Source organism: Pituophis catenifer, unplaced genomic scaffold, assembly GCF_029215685.1.
Source record: "Pituophis catenifer annectens isolate HBS135680 unplaced genomic scaffold, rPitCat1.0.hap2 SCAF_1, whole genome shotgun sequence".
Lineage (NCBI taxonomy): Eukaryota > Metazoa > Chordata > Lepidosauria > Squamata > Colubridae > Pituophis > Pituophis catenifer.
In genome coordinates this window covers 42,215,732-42,235,669 of record NW_027256881.1, presented here as the reverse complement: position 1 = coordinate 42,235,669, position 19,938 = coordinate 42,215,732, and the positions used below count along the sequence as shown (strand labels likewise).

Genomic DNA, 19,938 nt, shown 5'->3' with positions numbered 1-19,938 from the left:
TATGATTTAAATTGAGTTGATTTAAATCAAGCCTTTTTACTAGTAATTTAAGTAATGAATTAAATCGTGATTTAAATCGACTTGATTTAAATCAAATTCACACTGGTTTTGAACCAGTAGCTTATACTTGCTCTAATTTGAAAAAAATCTAAATCTAAAAATAATGATACTTTGTGTGGAAACAATATGTATTTTTAGTATATAAATTCTATATTAATAGTGATCCATTGACTTGGATCTTTATATACAAAAGTGTGTGTTTTCATACTCTTAAGGAAAATATTAGAATACTAAAAGAATTGGGGGTTAGGAAGGGGAAAAACCTTGGGAAGGAGAGGAGAATCATAAGAGGAAAAGGATGAGCAAGCTTCAGTGTACTTAGTGATGATGGAATGCTTGGGATGGATAGAAATGGGATACTATACAGAAAGGAGTTGTCCGTTTCTAGAACCCTAAATAGTTGGTAGGCATTCCCTTTAAAGACACTTTTATTACAGCCTCTGTTGTAAAAGTTGTGTGTGGTGTTACAAAATAAAATAGTAATAGAGCATGTGTGTTCATAGCCACCTGTGAAAATTTTCAGATAGTGGTAATCCTCAATTTATGACTAACGGAGCCTTTGAATTTCCTTTGTAAGGAATCACAGTTGTACGTTGATGCTGGAGCTGATTTTTCAACTTTTTTGCAATGGTCATTAAGCAAACATTACTGTTGTTACGCAAATCAGTGTAGTTCTATGAATGGTTCGTGCTGGAAACCAGCGGAAAAGACCAGAAACTGGCAAAAAAAAAAAAAAAAAAATCATGGTAACCATGAACTCTTCAATCAAATGTAAAAGTGAGCCGATTGCCAAGTGTCCAAAATGCTGCCATATGTCCATGGCATCTGTGCAACTGTTGGAACTCCAGAACCAGGTCATAAGTATCTTTTGGTGGGTTTGCAGAAGTTTGAAAAGCCCCTCAGCAACTGGTCATTAAGGAAAGACTACCTTTATATTCAAGTTCCAAGTTGCTGAATAATATACTGTATTTTCCTGAAAATAATGCATAAGACTGAAGAAAATACTCTTGTAATTGTTTAACTTATTTACATTTAATATAGAAATATAGAAAACTGATGGCAACCCCCCCCCCCGGTGGTCCGTTGAGTGTGCCTTTAAGGGTATGTTTATTTTTGTTTTGTTTTTAATTTATTATTTTAATCATTTTTATTGCTTTAATTTTAATTTGGTTTTTTACTTATTTACTATATTTTTTGGAGTGTAAGACGCACCTACCTTTTTGGGTTTTTTTTTTTAAGTTTTTTTTTATTTTTTAGACAAACACATACAAACATACAATGTATTTTCTTTGAACAGAGTGTTTGGCTGGTTCACAAATTTAAACAGTGTTTAGTCATTTCAATTAAATTTACAATTTCTATATTTCCTTTTTGCCATATTTATTCCTCATCTATTTTTTAAAAAAAAAACAATATTACCCTTCATTCTCATCTCTAATCTTAATCAAATTCAATTTTTCCCTTCTATATTATACCCCTTCCCGTTGTCATCTATTTTTAAATCCATCTTCACATTGGTTAATTATTTAATATTACAATTGTTTAATACAAATTCAACATTTTTATATAAATCAATTAGTTATAACTATGTTTTTTGTATATTAATCAATATGAACATGAATATTCCAATTATTTCCATGCAATCCAATTTCTTACAAATCAATTAATTATATTTACCAATAATAATAAACCAAATAATTTCCCCCATATATTCCTCCAAACCACAACTTAACCATTTCTGCTTTCAACACAATATACAATTAATAGTATCTCAATTATTACAATTCCCTAGTTAAATACAGCTTTTTTTTCTTTTGTGTTTTAAAATCTTGAACTCTCCTCTTTTGCTCTAAATTTCCCATTGTTTGCACCTACCTTTTTTGGTGAGAAAAAAGAAAAAGAAATCTCTCTCTGCCTCATTTTGTCACATTGCAGCAAAGAGCCTGCTTTACTTTCAGTTTTGTTTTTTCAGCATAGCTCAGGAAAAAAAATCTGCTCCAGCACTTTTTGCAACAAGCAGGAGAGCCCTGCGCAAAACAGCTGAGAGCAAATCAGCTGAGAGTTGGGAGGCTGAGCTAATCAACTTGTGCTAATTAACCTATGCTGAAGCTGAAAGGGGCTGTTTTTTCTTGCTGTTTGCTTGCAAGAAGGTAACTGCTGCGAGGCACAGGCCAAAGGGTGGGAGCCAGTGGGTGGGCAGGGCTACATTCGGTGTATAAAACGCACCTAAATTTTCACTCCTTTTTGGGGTGAAAAATACAGTATTTTTATTTTTTGTCGGATGATAGGCATGGGTTCATCCCAAGCATGTTTAACTCAGTTACTGACAATTGACCCACTACCTATTTCTGTGAAGTAATACTATCTAACATTATTTTTGATGTTTTGTCCCTCAGATCTTGCACTATTTTTGTTGATTGTCTTGAGACTCACTCAATCTTATATTTTTAAAAGTTAGGTCTCCACAGCTGGAGACTGTTTTCTAAATAGGCAACTGACTAAGCCCTATATAATGGGATTAGGGCCTCCTTTTTCCTGCTGTTGATCCTCTAGTGAAGCATCCCAGAATTTTGTTTGCTTTCACAGCTGCCTGGACACACTGTGTTCTCATTTTGCAATCATCTGCTATGAGCACACCTAAATTCAGTTGTTCTGTCTTAACACTGTACCTCCAGTATTGTACTCTGCCAGAGGATTCTTTTTCCCTGGATGCATAATCTCACATTTAAAAACATTGAACTGCAGTTTATACATTTTTGATCAAATTTCCAGCAGTGCCAAATTGTTTTCCAAGTTACAAATATTCCCAAGAACATCAACTCCATCACACACTTTTGTGTAATTGGCAGAAAGACAAACCTTATCTAGCAATCCTTCTGTTCTATCACTTATAAGCACGTTATAAACAGAATAGGATCTAGGACTGAGCCTTATGGTATACCACTTATGACTGGTTCAGACAGTCAATTATCACACACTGGGATCTAACCTGAGCCACCTTCCTTTCCCCTGGATCATCCAGTGGTTAAGCCCTAGCCTCTACAACTTTTTTATAAGCTCATTATGTGGAACTGTATCGAATGTTTTGCTAAAATCCAGAAAGGCTATGTCTAGAGCACCACCTTCATCCAAAACATTTGTGACATAGTAAAAAAAGTCAACCGGATTAGTTTGACATGATCTGCCCTCAGTAAAGCCATGTTGCTTTGGGTCCATCAGGTTGTACGGTTTTAAATGTTAATCCTTTTTTTTCCAGGAGTGATTCCATTAACTTTACTACTACAGATGTTAAATTCACTGGCCTATAGTTTCTAGCTTTTTTCCTAGCCCTCCTTTCTGTAGAGGGGTACAAAATTAGCTGTTTGCCCGTCCTAGGGAACTTCACCTGTTAGAGACTGGGTAAACAGATCAGTTAATAGTCCAGTGAGCATGCCTAGAAATTCCCTCAGAATACTGAGATGAATACCATCTGGACCCATCTTCTACCTCTACCTCTAAAAACCCTGGAAAAGAAACCTGGAAAAGGACTAATACGATCCTCCAACTTGTTTTTGTAATTGGCATCTACTTCTGAGCAGACTGAATAGAAGTATATTTTTGGATGGTTTGTGTAGCCAGGTCTCCCTTAGCATAAGAATTGTTTAAATCTTTGATTTTAGTGATTACACAGTTTTTCCCCCTTTTATACCTAGAAAAAAGGTTTTGTCCCCCTTTTTAATAGATTTAGCCAGTTCCTCTTCTTTCTGCACTTTAATAGCACTAATAACTTGTTTGTAGCTTCTTATATACCTGTAATATACCTCTCAATCAGCTACATTTCAGCTATTTTTATAACTATGCTGATTTTTTTCTCCTTTACTATCCTATGTACATTTGCTATAAATCAGAGTGGTTTTTTTTAATTAACGAGCTTCACATAGAGACTAGTTGCATCTAGGATGGCAGATTTTATCAGTGTCCATTGAGCGTTGCACCCTTCAAATTTATGTTTTAGATAATCTCCCATTTTGGTAAAATTTGTCTGCTTGAAGTCTATAAAACTAGTTTTAGTGTATGCTGTATTGCCTTTAGTTTTAATGTTAACCAAAAGCATTGGTGATCGCTAGAACCTAAACTTTCCCCCACCCTATCCCTATTTGTCAAAAGTAGTTTTAGAATATGCCTCTTGTTAGGCATTTTACTCATTGGTTTAGAGAGGCACATTTTAATGTCTCTAACATATTCCTGCTCCTGTTTTTAAATGCATTTGAAAGATTCCACTTAATATCGGGCATGTTGAAGTCGCCCATGATTACAACCTCTCCTTTCATTGCCATCTGGGTTCTCTCCTCGACCAGAATGTTATCATAATCCTTTGAATGTCCTGGGGGCCTGTATGTGACACCAATTCACCATTTCATGTTTTAATTATCTTGTCTTGTGAGAGTCTGCACATTATAATGTGATCTAAAAATGTTTGGTTAAACAAAATCATAACATAAATTTATTGTTTTTACCTCAGGAAAAAGAAAACCTCCCCCAAAGACGAATAAATAGAAAGGGGCTAGAAGCACAGACAAAATCATGTGTACAGGTAGTCCTTGATTTGCCACCATTCATTTAAAGACTTTTCAAAATTATGCCTACTTTTGAGAAAGCGAATCTGTCTTAACCAATGACCGCAATGATTTAAGACAGAAATTCTGGTCCCAATCGTGACTGTAAGTCGAGGATTATACATGTAGTTGTGCTCAGAATTATAGTCACAAGTTTTTGCAGTCATAAATTGAGCATCATGTGACTAGATTTGAAGTTACAATCGTTTTTAACAATGGTTGTTAGGTGAAAACTGCAGTAGTTAGTTGAATGCCACATTAAGCAAACCCATTTTCCTCAATGGATGGTTTTTTTTTTTTTTTGGTGATGGAAATTGTGGTCATGTGACTCCGAGACCCTGGAAACAGCAATAAAGGTGACCTGTTGCCAAGCACCTAGAATGTGATTGCATGATTGCAGGAGTGTGTGTGGCCCTCATAACTCCGAAAATAGATTGTAAATAGTTCTGGGGACATCCATTATAACTTCACATGTCATTAAGTGACCAGTCATTAATGGAGAACTAACTGTAATGCTAAAATTGTTAAATTCAAAATAGCCAATTTCATCTGAAACCAATGGAGATGCCCTACTGTGCATCTGTGCAGGTGACTACTTAGTAACATGTATTCATAATATGTGCAAATGTGTACCTTCAAAAAATAATTTTATATTAGACTTTTATACCACTAAAGTCATATGACTTGGCAGTATATAAACGGTTAAATATCTAAGGTATATAGTTCAATAGTAATACAAAAAGTTAAAATCAATAGTCATAGTTAACTGGTGCAATATATAAAACCCCTTTGATAGTATTTATATCCTAACTAATTAAAAAACTTTCTCTTAACCTGCTTCAAGAAAGACAAATGTCTCTTGATAGTGAGGAATTACATGCATTTCCTCCCCCTGGGTCTCTTAGTTGGAAAAAGCAATGACACTTTGACACTAAGACAGATAGGACTTTAAAGACTAATGCTAACATTTTAAAATGCACTTGGAAGTTTACTAGTGGCCATCACAAGACCTGCATCACAAATGTAATGTGCTTGTGACATCTAGCGCTGGTTAATGCATACAGTCTGCAACAAAAACAACAAGAAACATTGAGAGAAAGAAGTGCAATGAAGGGGAAAAAAGGAATAAAACGGGAATAAAAGTGGATGGTGATGAGATGAGGGAAAAAGTTAAATGAATTAGGAAGAAAGAGAGAGAAACCTTGTTTAAAAATTACAAAGGGTTAAAATCATTAGGCAAACCCTCTCAAGCAGCTATATATTTTCTCAAGCAGCTATATATTTCCAAAGCCACAGATCTAAAAGAATTGCAGTTTTTCTTAACATCTTTTTATCAGCAAATGATCCCAAATAGACACACCAATATTTGCTAAGAGGAAATAGTCTTTTTATTAAGTAAATTAGGAGCACCTAGTTTCTCCAGACTAGAAAAATTTAATTGGCATGTTCTTGTTTTTTATTTCTGTATAGCGATACTGTCTTCCACATGAAATCGTTTATTTTACTCTGAATTCTTAACATTCTTGTCTTTGGTCTATATTTCTGATGGATAAGCTTTATGTAAATTCATTATTTTAAGTCCTTGTATTACATTTATGAGTCAATTACTGTGATCCTCCTCCTTAAAATTTCACTATAAAGAATGTGCTGCCTTAATTAAAAATTCCTGGTTGTTTATCTTGGCACTATAGTGTCACATTGTGAATATCTGTTAGTGTCATTATCAGATTTTTAAAATGTTAGTTTCTGCAGACCTGATGCTCCCTTCATGTTCTACTAGTTGTAACTGTTTAGAATTATCAAGCTCAAGAGCTAGTAAACTGGGAGCTGTTTTTATTATCAAGATCAGTCAATGGTATTTGATTCTGGATGGATTGGAGACAATGGGAGTAGTTTATGAGAGAATAGAAGCCGCTTGTGGACTTTCTGTGAGTTAAATACAATAATAGATTGTTAACAGAGGCCTTTGAGGTTTAGCTTCATGGTTAGGACTGCCTATTAACATTTTTATATAGTAGATAGTAGGTCAGACTGGTTGATTGGTAATAGAGTTCTACAATTGTGATATTTTTTAATTTATATAGCAATTTTGCAAATATAGATGCAGACATTTATAGATTGGTGACCTATTTTGCAAGGGTGAGGTATAATTCTTGTTGCTTAAAGGAGCGTTGATCCTACCTGAATGCCCTTTCTCGGGACGGTGGGACCAGCAGCCAGGAATGGGTTAACTCCATCTGTTATCTGATAGGACTGAGTCTGCAAACTGTTATGCTCCTCCTCTTCCTGTTGCTTCCCAGCCTTTAGACAAGAACGAAGCTGCAGACTGATGTGTTGAGCTGAAAAGACAAGGTTATGCCCCCACCCCAGAAACTGGACTGGAAGACAATCAGGGTGGGGCTAGCTGCTGGTCCCACTGTCCCGAGAAAGGGCATTCAGGTAGGACCAATGCCCCTTCTCCATAAAGGTGGGACCAGCAGCCAGAAATGGGACATACCAAAGCAGTGTGTCCTAATGGGAAGGAGATGACTAGTCCGGTGTCTCCTCTCTGAATGGACTCGTTGGAGCATCCGCTGCCCAAAGGCCGCCTCCGCCGAGGCGTAAACGTCTAGCTTATAATGGCGGATAAATGGTGTACGGGATGACCAGGTAACAGCCTGACATACCTCCTCCAAGGAGGCTTGCGTAGCCCACAGGGCCAAGGTGGCCACGCTCCTGGTGGAGTGGGCGGTGATACATTGTGGGATGGGCAAGGCCTGGGCCTCTTAGGCCCTGGCAATACAAACCGGAATCCATCTCCCCAAGGTAAATGATGTAACCCTATGACTCAGGGTGGCAGGTTGAAAGGAGACAAAAAAAGATTCCATCAGTTGGAAAGAGGAGGTCTTCTTGAGATATATATAGAGGGCCCTCCATATATCCAAGGTAAGCCATCTGTGATCCAGGCGATGGATTGGCTCAGGGCAGAAATTGGGCAATATCAATTCCTGAGAAATGTTCCTCAGATGTTCCTGTGGAATGTAGAGTTGACCTTGGGAATGAAAGTCAGGTCCAGACGTAATACGACTCTGTCGGTATGGAAGACACAAAGGTTGTTCCTCATCGAAAGAGGCGCCAACTCAGATATTACTCAGATAGGTTACGGCCACCGGAAAGGCCACCTTATATGATAGAAAACTAAGGCTGGCCTCCCACAGGGGTTCAAAGGGGCCGCAGGTAAGGGAATTTAAGATCTTAGTAAGATCCCAAGTGGGATAGTGGTGAACCATGGGGGAACAAAGATTGGTGGCACCCCTGAGAAACTGCTGAACCACTGGTTGTCAAAGGGATTCCCTGGAGCCCCAACCCAAAACGGAGAAAAGGGCTGCTACCTGTCTCCGAAGCGTGTTCGGTGCCAATCCCTCATCGAGACTGTCTTGGAGGAAGTTCAAGAAGTGGGCAGTGGCCACTTCTATGGGAACCAGACCCTTCCTGGCGCTCCAGTCGCAAAAGGTACGTCATGTAGCATCGTAGATGCGGTTGGTGGATGCCCATTGCGAGGCTTGAATAGTCGTGATGACCCTCGAGGACAACTTGTCCTTCCTCAGCAGGCTCTGCTCAAGCGTCAGGCCATCAGTTGGAACCACTTGAGGGTCCAGGTGAAACAACGCCCCCTGGCTGAGGGAAATCCTATCCGGAGGAATCCTCCAGAGCCGAGCCACTGAAAGGGCCACCAGGTCTGCGAACCAGGTCTGCCTGGGCCAATGAAGCGCCAGCAGCAGAAACTCCAGCAGCTTCCTGATGACTTTGGAGATCAGAGGGGGAGGGGGAAAGGCATAAAACAGTCCCGGAGGCCAGGGGCTGCGCAGAGCATCCTCCTGCTCTGCCCCTGGTGACGGGAACCTGGCAAAGAATTTTGGGATTTGGCGGTTATCCCGGGTGGCAAACAGGTTGACTGTAGGGAGGCCGAAGCAGTCCGATAGTTCCTGAAACAGGTCTGGGTGCAGGCGCCACTCTGCATGGTCGACTGACGCTTGGCTGAGCCAGTATGCCTGCACGTTTGCCACCCCTGATATATGTGCAGCCTTATGGACCACAGATGATACTCCACCCAGAGGCCCAACTGCTCGACCTCCTGCATAAGGTGCCAAGAGTGAGTCCCTCTGAGGCGGTTGATTTGTGCCTTGGCAGCTATATTGTCCATCAGCATTAGAGTGTCTTGATCCTTGACCGTGTCCTGAAAGGCTCTGAGGGCCAGGTGAATTGCCCGGAGCTCCAACCAATTGATTTTGTGACTCAGGTCCTCCTGAGTCCACTGGCCCTCGGCCATGTGTGTTCTGAGGTGGGCTCCCCAACCAAAAAGGCTGGCATCCGTTGTCAATACTAGACGGGTGGTTCCCTGAACGCCTGACCCTTGGTGACGGCTGGGGAAGTCCACATCTTAGAGGAGGACCTCTGGTTGAAGCTGGACCCTGAGCAAGGAGGCACTTTAGCACGCCCTCTGATACGGGAGCAGGAACCACTGCAGAGCCCTGCGGTGGAGCCGTGCCCAAGGGACAATGCTATGCAGGACACCATCTTTCCCAGGAGCTGGGAGAGCATGAGCAGGAAAACGGGTCTCCCTGCCCTGGCTCCCCTCACCAGATCCCTCAGGCTGGAAAGGCACTCCTGGGAAAGATATACCTTGTTCTTGACTGTATCGATAGCCCCTAAATGGCAAATGTGAGTTGTTGGAATCAGTTGGCTCTTGGCCCAGTTGATGGAGAAGCCATGGTCTCATAAAACCTGAAGTTCCTCCTCACCAGAGACTGTGAACTGGATTGGATAAGGAAGTCTTCTAAGTAGAATTGGATCCTTATCAGCCGTGTTCGGAGGTGCGGCTATCAGTTTGGTAAACACTCTGGGTGTGGAGGAGAGACCAAACGGCAGAGCCCAATACAGGTAATGAAATCCTGCGTGACGGAAACAGAAACTTCCTGTGGGCCGGAAGGATGGGGACATGGAGGTATGCCTCCGTCAGGTTGACGGATGTGAGGAAATTGCCCTCCCTGACACTCTTCAAGATGATATGGAGAAACTGCATCTTGAACTGTCGGTAAACCATGCAACAGTTCAGAGACTTATCGAGAATTGTCCTCCATCCCCCCCGAGGATTTCTGTATCGCGCATAGGCAGGAATAAAAGCCCTGTCCATGTTGCTCCTGTGGAAACGGTTGAATGGCCTGAATGTCAACCAGATGTTTGATGGCCGATTCCGTGAAGAGCCGTTTCGTCCAATCCCGCGATAGAGGGCAACGGACAAAAAAACTTGGGGGAGGTGGAGAGGAATTCCAGGGAGAGGCCTGACCTGACCGTCTCCCTGACCCAAGTGTCCGTAGTGGTGACCTCCCACTGGCTGGCAAAAGTGCCAGATGGCCCCCAATGGGAGGGTTGGATGTGCAGTCAGTAGAAACATCAAAAGGGACGACCCCTCCCACCCCAAAAGGGCTGTTTGGGAGGGCCCCTCTGTCCTTGACCACCCTGTCTATCCTGGGGTCTACCCTGCCAGGGGTTAAACGATCTTTGCAATCATGGGCCTATGAAACCACTGTCCGAACCCCGAAAGGGACAAAAGTAAGGGTGTGACCTGGAGTCTACCCGTCGGGACATGTTCGACAGGACCTTGCATTTATCTCTGGATTCTACCAGAAGAGGATCCAGAAATTAATCGAACAATTTGTCCCCGGCATATGGGGAGAAGGCAAGCCTCCATTTGTTTCTGGCATCTGGCGGAGCCAGAGGAGTCGGTGAGACGCTGTTGTAGCGCTGATAGATTTGGCCGCAAATCTGGAGGTGTTTAAGGTAGCGTCCGCCGAGAACTCTATAAGTCTGCCACAATTTTATTCAAATCTTGTTGTGATCTCATGTCTGTGGCCGGCAACCGCTCATGCAACTGCCGCAGCCAGAGCAAGGATGCGCTGTTAAAGAACGAAGCTACGGTGGAAGCCTTGATGGACCAAGCTGCAGATTGGTGTGCCTTGACCAATGACTGCTCAACCTCTTGTCTTCAGGACGGAGGACTTCCTCAGGAGGTCCTGTCAAGACGGAGGGAGTGGGCAGTGCTACCACTGGGGAGTCAACAGTGGGAACCTGGAGGGTGTTAGCGAACTCCATGTCCATATTGTAGAAATGTTGGTCAAGTTATTAGGAGTGGACCTGGAGATAAGAGCAGCCCACTGTCTCCGCACCACATCCAGAAATAGTTTGGGAGTGGGCACCTCTTCTGTGTCAATGGCAGGCTCCACAAATAGAGTATCTATGGGGTCAGAAGCTCCTGTAGCATGGCTTGGGGGTCGGCGGATAGGGCACAATCCTATAGTGGTTCATGCCTTATGGAGCAACGACTTAAATAATTGTGGTCTAAAGAGTCCCACAAAGGATGGTTTGTCCGGAATCAGATCCTCATCATTGGACATGTCGGGATCCCAGAGCACGTCCTCCCCAGTTAGAGAGGCATGACTGGAAGAGTCAGAAGAATAATCTGGAGCCTTTGGAGATATGGGATCCCCCAACCTCTGAGTCTCCTAATGATACCCCTGGGACCTGGGATAGTCAGAGACCAAGGATTCAGCTCTCTGCTGCAACCCAGTGGCAGTGCCCTGCTGGATTGCATTAGAAATTAAGGTTGCTAAGCCTTCTGGGATATTATGTTCCCACTGATGGTCAGGTCTGAGGCATGCTGCGGTGGGTGTAAAGGTAGCTTCGGCCGAAGCTCCTCTTTGCTTATCGGGCTCTTTCCATTGGGGCCCTGCTATGCCAGGGTCTGAGATGGCACCAAACAGTAAGTCACTACAGCCAGGCCCGATAGGAGCCTGAGGTAAGTTATCATCTGGTTGAAGGCAATTGCTCAGGAATGATCGTTTGTTTCATCTGCCCTGAAGAAGGTGCCTGTGGAGAAGGGGCCCTTTATTTTATATGGAAGCATATTTAAGGCCGCCTCCATGGCCTTGTGCCTCTTCCTGCCTTCCCTGTCTGCAGCCTTGGTGAGAGGCTTGGTGAAGAGGGATGGATTAGCCTTGCCTTGCTTGGAGGGCCTCAATCCCAAGGCCTGGCTGTGGGCTACCTCGATCATCCCTTGTGGAATCCTGCCTCATGCGTTTGGTGGCCATTTTGAAGCTACGTGGCTAATGGTCCTGAGCAAGCAAGTTCACTATGGCGCCACGTGGCAGGTCGCGCAGGAGGCAAAAGAATAGGGAGGGGAAACCCCGAATTCAGCAAAGCCTTGCTGATCAGCCAAGCTGGGCAAAAACCAAACCATTTTGACTCTCTGCCTCTGCCCACGACTCTTTAAGCCCAGTCGGCATCGCCTCCAAGTCTCTGAGACTAACGTCACAGAGCAAGTTCATGAACGCTAGCCCCGGACAACCAGTGGTGGTAGCTGAGCTGTCCTGCCCCCTCCTGGGCGACAATATGGACCGGTCTTACTGAGCTTTGTGAGCTTCCACCACTTCAGCCTCCAAGTCTGCTGGTGGCTCCGATCAGCGGGAAAAAACCTCCATGCCGCACTACCGCTGGCTGTGTTGCCAAGCGCAACCTTTCAGCGGCAAATTGGGGTGGAAGCCTCCAACCCCCCCGTCCATCGGCTGGGATATCGGCTTGGGCAATGCCCGTAAGTGCCTCACGGAAGAGCTGCCAGCTGGCAGCCTTCCCACTGTCAAGCGACCTTCAGCGGGCTCAGGCTAAATTGCCCTTCACGCTGGTACAGCAGAAGGCTCAACCAGCAGAGCTGGGAACTCTCTTCAGTAAGATTGCCGAGAAGCGGCCTTCAACAGGCTCAGGCTGGATCACCCTTCACACTGGCAACGCGAGGGGGCTCAACCAGGCATGCTGGGAGCCCACCCAGATGTTAAAACTGTTTCCTAGGACAAAAGCAGTCAGGAATGCTTAGCTCAGAAAAACACGTCTGTCCAAGTCAGACTGAGTCTAAAAGCTGGGAAGCAACAGGAAGAAGAAGAGCTTAAAGTTTGCAGACTCAGTCCTATAGGATAACAGACAGATTTAACCCATTCCTGGCTGCTGGTCCCATCTTTATTTATATATTTATCAGTGTTCTACCAGAGGGGATATTTTGTGTGTATTCTTGATATTTTGTTTTATACACTTGTTTCTCTGTTTTTGTATCATTATTCTTTTATTATGTATTTTATCTTTGGAAATAAATAAAAAATTATACAAAAAGCTGGTTTCTATGTAATAGTATTAATAGTGGCTTTAATATGTAGTGTGGTACTATAGCTGTACATGAAGCAGAAAGCTTCTTTAAAATTAAACTCAATAAAATTTAATTTTACTTAAATTAAAAATTTAATGTGAGAAAAGGGAAACAAAAGACATATCAAGAATACAGCTATCTTAAAGCATACCTGGTTAATTTTCTGGAATTCAGTTCAGTGAAATAGGCTGTGATTACTGTGAAGTAAGTAAGGATTACTATTTTGGATAAATCATGTCCTTTTACCTTAAGTAAAAGGTAAAAATGTCTCAGGGTAGAAATTAAATATTTACTTGTAATATTTTTATAGTTTTCTCCCCTCCCCCCCTTTTTTTTGGTAGGTATATCTTTACATAATAAAATTATGGAGATATTCACATTTAACTCAGAGATTCAAAAATATTTCTGAGGGAAATGGGTGGTTTAGAAATAGGATGGACGGATAGATAGATAGGTAGATTCTTTAAAATCCTTTTTCGTTTGGTTAAAAATAAGAATGTATTCTATTTTTATGTTAGTTTCTCTGTGATATATTATGCACTACTTGTATAACTTTTGCAATTTCTTTACTTGTAAGTAGTACTGATCTTTCTTTCTTGAAAAAAAAATCCCTCAAGCCAAACCCAAACCTTATGATGGCATAGATATTACTATATCATTTTCTTTGGGTTAATATGGAAGTGATTTACCTTTTTTGCAGAGATTTGTTTTGATTTATCAGTTTAACTTGAAGAACTTTCCTGGGTTTGCTAAGGGCATACAGGTAAAATGTAATAAATGATAAATGGTATTCTCCCTTAGAAATGAGGTTTTGCCTTTTATGAGATGGTTAGATGCATCCTTGTTGGAACTGCTATATAGGTTTGTTTAGTGACCATTGGAAATTACAAGGGCACTGAAAAAAGTGATTTTTTTCACACTTATGACCATTGTGGCATCCACATAGTCATATGATCAAAATTCAGATGCTTGGCAACTGTCTCATATTTACAGGGTGGATTTGATTTAAATCAAGTCGATTTAAATCATAATTTTTAAAGAGCAACTGTCATCTCTGCTGCTCCTCTGACCAGCTTTTGATTTACTGGCAGTCCCAATGTTGCAGAATATACAGCCTCATGCTACATAAGCTCCATTTCATGCTGAATAAACTAAATTATTTATGTATCTTAAATAAAAACTATCTTTAGATAGATATTTACTCCAAAAGCATTTTATTAAAATAAATTCGATAAAAATAAAAAAATCCGATTGAAATAAAAAACATCCAGTTTTTTTAAAAATCATCAATTTTTATCTACCCTGCATATTTATGACAGTTGCAATGCCCTGGGATCATGTGTTCCCTTTTGCAACCTTTGATAAGGAAAGTGAATGGGTAAGTCAGATTCACTTAACAGTTGTGTTACTAAATTAACAACTGCAGTGTTTCACTTAACAACTATGGCAAGAAAGGTCATAACATTGGGAAAAACTCACTTAACAAATGTTTCACTTAGCAACAGAAATTTTTGGCTCAATTGTGGTTGTACAATATTTTGTAGTATTGCAATGGGAAAAAAGTCAGAATTATAGAAATAATTCCTTCATATATAATTGTTCTGTTTTGGACTAGAAATAGATATTTAACATACTGGTTGAAGTGTACCAAAAAGCATGCATAGATTTAATTTAAGCTCTTAAAACTGTTCTCCAGGTGGTCAGAGTTAAGTTTGTTAATAGTTTTTTAGAGATTATTTTTTCAGAAGAACGAACTAAAATATCTGAAGAAAGTATTATTAATATTAAAAGTAGCATGCTTATATTAAACCTCTGGTCCAGCTGTCATGAGAATGTCCAATCTGACCCCATTGAGTGGAGGATTGTCTGGATATCTTTTCCTGCAGGGTACTCTTAAATCTGTTTGGATCAAGGTTGTACCCAAACTGGATTAAGTATCAAAGGACTTTAGGACTTAAATGACTATGAAATGAATGGTAACAGCCATTAACATTAGTGGAGCAATTAGGGCTAGGCATGGGAGGGCAGATTAAAAGGGCTGGAGTGCCTCTATTAACTTTCTTTTAAAATGTAATACTTGCATTTTAGCCAAGTAGGCAGAATCATAAATTTTAAGTTTATCTTAGAGGTATGCTTTCTATAATTTTATTAGGGATCTAAATCCTTTCCTCTATGTGGGTGTGTGCGCGCACCCCTCCAAAACAAATTACCATATTTTTTGGAGTATAAGACGCACATTAGTTTTTGGGGAGGAAAGCAAGAAAAAAAAAATTGCCCCTGCCTACCAGCATCCATCGGTATTCATCTGGCTAGCGTCCTTGCAGCAAACAGCCTGCTAAGCTTCAGCACATTATTGCAGCCTGATTTAGCATGAACAGCTGATTGGCGGTTGGATCGGCCTCCCGGAATACTGCCAATCAGCTGTTCCAGGCTGCGGGGATCGCCAGAGCCCATCGCTGCCTCTGCGCATCGCATTTTTGGCCTTTGCACGCTCCATTTTAGGCCTGTTCCAGGCTGCAGGGATTGCCACAGCACATTGCCACCTCCGTCGTTTTTTCGGCCTACGACACCCGATTTTTGGCCTCCATGCGTCACATTTTCGGGCAGTTCTATGTGGCGGGGATCGCCACTTCTGCCACCGCTGATTCCCACCACTTGGAACTGGCAGAAAATGGGACATGTGGAGGCCAAAAACGCGACACACAGAGGCGGCGATCGGCGGTGATGTGCTGTGGCGATTCTCGCAGCTTGGAACGGTTCTAAAACGGGGCATGCGGAGGTTGAAAATGCGATGTGCAAGAAGCCGAAAATGGCTGAAGAGTGGGGGCTGAAGGGTGGGTGGGGCTTTGCCAACATTCAATGTATAAGATGCACGGCAATTTTCACCCACTTTTGGGGGGGAGTGCGTCTAATACTCCAAAAGTATTAGGTAAGTGCATTCTTATTTGCATGGCTAATATGTGAAGAACCCATTCTTTCATTCACCAACTCATGAATTAGTGATATGAAATATGAAAAATTGTTAATTCAATAAATATGCAGATGAGCTTTTCCCAAGTTCAAGTAGACAGTTTTATTCATATAATTTTAAATTGTACTTTCCATTAGAATACTCCTAAAGTATGTGAGGTGTTATACAACTCAAGCATTGCTGATTACGGATATCAGCTGATCTTGAATGTGTCATGCGTGCTGCAATAAAATTAGGATGCTGGAATTATTTCTCATCAAAAGAAAAGTTTTTTTTTAAAAAAAATCATTTTATATATTAGAATTATTATATTGGCTCAAAATTGGATGATGTGGAAATGTCAGCATCACTAAGTTTCAGAATTCAGCTCAGCCTAGAAACATTTATTTATTTTATACATAGTGGAGTGGTTGGTGCTCTCTGAGCTTGGTTGTTTGCTTGTTCACTACCCAACTAGGTAGCATCATCATTCTCTTCTACTGAAACATTGGAATAGCTCCTTGTTTACTCAAAGAGCTATATCTTAAACAGCAGCCACTTGTATCTCTGGGAAGTTCTGCATAACATCTTCATTCTAAATCCTTTTCCAGCATATTTCATTAGAGAGTTATGACAAATGTTTAATATTAAGACTAACTGTATATTCATTTTTCTTTTGTAATTTAAATTGATACAAGAGTTCAGAATTCTGGTATAATTTACCAAAGTACTTTTCCATTTTTTAAATGTGAAAATAAATTGGATGATGATTTAAGTCTGTTGTCATCTATTATTTTCTAATTAGGTGTTATATGATCGAAGATGAGTTGAGTAACCATCTAGTTAAAAAGTTTTAAACAGAAAAATATATTGCTAAATGTTACTGCTGTCAGTGCTGTATTGACACCATTGACAACTAAATTGGTATTTAGCATTTTTTAAATTTAAGGGTTGATAAATACGTTTATTATCATAACTCTGCTGAATTATAAAGGATTTCATGTGAGTTCTCTTCAACCCTGACTTCCTATTTTGTGAGCTAGAATAGTCCATAAAGCTCTTTTTTTCTTTTCACCAATTACTAAGTGAAATCCATTCCCAGGTGACAGGATCTGTTATTGTAATATCAATAAATAATTCAGAGCATTTTTAATGTTCTGATTTAAATGCACATGCAATTGGCAAATAAACAATAATAAAAATGAAGCACATTTCTTACAACTGTATAAGGCAGACCTTAGGTACTAGCAAGCAAAATACGACAAAATGTGACACTGAATTTGTGAAGAAGTGCTTTAAATTCTAAACAGATCTTTTGAATTCAAAATTCCCCAGTCAAAAAAGGTGGGCAATCAGCTCAAATACTTTTCTGTTAAGATTACTCAAACTAGATCCAGTATATTTTTGTTTCAGATCTGTAGAATGTTGTGACCATCAGTGGAGTAATTTTAATGGTTAGCATCCTCTGCTATTATATTAATGATAGCATTTGTACCATTAAGATAGTAGCATTAAATCTTAATGTGAAAGACCTGAATTCAGCTCCTATCTTCTCTTTGCAAATTCTATTAAGTTGGTTCATTGTGGCAGGAATTAAATGTATTGAAATGCACATACATTTAGTATTTAGTATTGAATGTGTATTTCATATTTTAGTTTGCGTGAACAAGATTATAATTTTAAATGAATCTAAATATAGCATACTAGCCCTACCTCACCCATTCTAATGAAGGTCATCCAACCAAAGTAATCAAAGTAGTCACAGTACTATAACCTGGGCAAAATTCCAGTTGAAATGTGTCCAGATAATCAATTTCATCTAGATGCATCTAGAATTGTGGGGCCACAATTTTTTTAAAGACTTAACTTACAATTAGAGCTCTTTTTGTGACAAGGGAAAGGAAGCTTGGATTCCTTTAAGAAGAGAGGAATAAACTTTATATTCACAAAAGCATTGATTGCTTCCCTTAATCATGGGTTCTGTCTGATTTAATCAACCAGGAGGGGTAAGAATTAAGCAAGAAGGCCATCTTTTCACATCTTTATAACTTTGATATCTATGAAATTAAAAAAAAAACAATCCGCAAAATATAGCAACCACCTGCCAAAGTTGCTCAATTTTAAATCCCAGGTCAAGCTAGGATTAGCTGGAATTTAGTCAAAATGCTTCAAGTATATTGCAAATTTTTATAATCTTATATTATCATCAAGATACTGATATTGGTGATTAAGTAATGGCTTGCTCAAGGACACGTAGACAGTTCATTAAGTTGATGACAGAGTTCTTATGGTATGATCTATATTTTGGTAACTGTTCTGCTTGTATATGGGTATTTAAACTGGAATAAATGGTACTTTGCAGATACCAAGTATCAATATATGAAACAAGATTTTGACTTTCTATATTCATAGAGAACAGTGGATCCTTGTTTGGCATATTATTCTGAACTTCAGAATTATAAATAGTCTTATAATTCTCTAGTATAATAGTCGTATAAGTCCTTGCTTAACAATGGTAATTGAGGCCTCAATTTCATGTAACTATTCTCACTTACAATGGTAGTTGATGTGGAATCTCCAGTTAGATTTGAGGTCAAGAGGGGCCAAGCTCAGAGTTGTTGCATTGCAATAAGGGGCACAGGCCAGACTCAGAATCCTTAAAGCCTTATCTTGCTATTCCCAAAGGAATGCAAGTCAGTCTGGTGAGATTCTTATAACATAGTTCGTTAGCAATAAACTACAGTTGAGACTCTTCTCAAGTGGTTCTTGTTGCTTTCACTTGACTGTTGCAGAAGTTCCACTTGCGTTGTTAGGTGAATCCAATGCACTCATGATGTCCTGCAGTTACATGATCACTATTTGTATCCTCCTGCTGGGTTTCCTGTTTACTTTGCTTGTGGGGAGCTGGCAAAATATGATCATACAATCAGAGGATACTTAAGCTGTCATAACTGCCAGTTGGTTGACAAGTGCTCAAACCATGATCATAGACCACCCCATTGAATGAATGGTCATTTAATGCTGTAGGTAAAAAACATGTTTTTGAGCATCTCTGAAACTCAATGATTATATTGCCTTTTTGGGTTCTGTTTGCAAATTCAGTTTGATTAGTAAGTATTTTGTGTTCACTTTTGAATCATAACTGTTGTTCATCTGTGACAAAGCAAAGAAGTCTAGCATATGAAGAACAGTTTCATTAAGAATAATCAAAATGGCTTCAAAGAGTATGCATGTTTCTGAGTTTAATAGAACTTTCAGCAAGCAAAATGTTGCAAAATGTGGAATAAAAAAGACACAAATCCTCAAAATTAAGCCATGTTTTACCATAAGATTTGCAATTTATAATCTGTCTCAAAAATGACTGTAGATAATGCATTAGATTAAACAGTGGTGCATAATGGTAGTTTTGAAAGCACAAAAGTCAGTCCCTATGTGGATGGACTGCTCCCCACTAAGAACAGCTGCATTTTTAGACATCCCCGTGAGAAAAGGGCAAGTAAGTCCCTATAAGAGAAATAGCTGTTAATGTTTTAGTTTGTACATGTTGGGGAATAAAAGCCGCCTGGCAAATTGCTTTAACAGAGCAATGGATTATCTGCCTTTTTTGAACATGTATATTGTATATACAGTATTGAACCTGGAAATGAGGAGAAATTTCCTGATAGAACTATTACAGGTAGTCCTCGACTTACAACCATTCATTTAGTGACCATTCAGAGTTACAATGGCACTGAAAAAAGTGACTCATGGCCATTGTTTTACACTTAACATCCTTGCAACATCCCCATGGTCACGATCAAAATTCAGATGCTTTGCACCTGGCATGTATTTGTGATGGTGGCAGTGTCCCAGGGTCATGTAATCCCCTTTTGTGATCTTCTCACAAGCAAAGTCAATAAGGAAGCCAGATTCATTTAACAACCGTTACTAACTTAACAACTGCAGTGATTCACTTAATAAATTTGGCAAGGAAGATTGTAAAATGTGGCAAATCTCATTTAACAACTATATTGCTTAGCAACAGAAATTTTGGGCTCACTTGGGGTCATAAGTCAAGGACTACCTGTACTCACACTGTCTCCCACTTGTAGATGCTCCATTGT

The 19,938-nt window shown here is 40.2% G+C and overlaps 1 protein-coding gene across 4 annotated transcripts in view; it reads left to right on the top strand.

Annotated features, from left to right (window-relative positions):
* Positions 1-19,938, top strand: part of PPM1B (protein phosphatase, Mg2+/Mn2+ dependent 1B) — a 92,746-nt gene that overhangs the window by 8,518 nt on the left and 64,290 nt on the right. Inside the window, exon 1 of one of the 4 annotated variants that reach the window (XM_070932360.1) lies at positions 4,558-4,633. The exons of the other annotated variants lie outside the window; for them this stretch is intronic. The gene's annotated coding sequence lies outside the window, so the exon portion shown is untranslated. Of the gene's footprint in view, positions 1-4,557; positions 4,634-19,938 lie in introns of those variants that run through there. 4 annotated transcript variants of the gene reach the window in all.